Source organism: Corvus brachyrhynchos, unplaced genomic scaffold, assembly GCF_000691975.1.
Source record: "Corvus brachyrhynchos isolate BGI_N302 unplaced genomic scaffold, ASM69197v1 scaffold211, whole genome shotgun sequence".
Lineage (NCBI taxonomy): Eukaryota > Metazoa > Chordata > Aves > Passeriformes > Corvidae > Corvus > Corvus brachyrhynchos.
The window spans coordinates 197,042-197,818 of record NW_008236211.1 but is presented as its reverse complement, the minus strand read 5'-3'; positions in this window follow the sequence as shown (position 1 = coordinate 197,818).

The window sequence follows — 777 nt, the reverse complement described above, 5'->3', positions numbered from 1 at the left end:
GGGGGAGGACACGAGGGGGGGGATGAAGTCTGGAGGGACGAGAAGGAGGAGGGAGGGAGGGAGGGAGGTTGGAGTGATGGGGAGGAGGAGGAGAGTGAGAGGAAGGCTGGAGGGACCAGGGGAGGGAGGGAGGATGGAGGGACAGAGAGAGTGAGGCTGGAGTGATGAGGAGGAGGGAGAAAGGATGGAGTGATGAGGAGGAGGGAGGGGTGGAAGGCGGAGGGATGGGGAGGGAGGGAGGAAGGTTGGAGAGTGAGGAGGAGGAGGGAGGGAGGTTGCAGTGATGGGGGAAAGGGAGAGACGAAGGACGGAGGGATCAGGAGGAGGGAGGGAGGGAGGGAGGAAGCCTGGGGGGAAGAAGAGGAGGGAAGGGGACTGGAGTGATGAGGAGGAAGGAGCGGTGGAGGGCAGAGGGATGGGGAAGTGAGGAAGGCTTGAGAGTGAAGAGAAGGGAGGAAGGCTTGGAGGGAGGGATGGAGAGTGGAGAGAGGAAGAGGAAGATAGGAAAGATGGAGAGGTGAGGAGAGGGAATGGTGACTGGAGAAGTGAGGAGGGAGAGAGGAGGGCTGGAGGGGTGAAGAGTAGTCTGGAAGAGGCTGGAAGAGGCTGAAGGGATGAGGAGGAGAAAGACTGGAGGGACCAGGAGAAGGAAGGAGTCTGGAGTGCTGAGGAGGAGGGAGGAGGGAGGAAGGCTGGGGGCCAGGTGAGACATGACCAAGCTGCTGTCCCAGCTCCAGGGCTGCTCTGGTCGGATCCTTCGGGGCAGAGGGGGGCTGG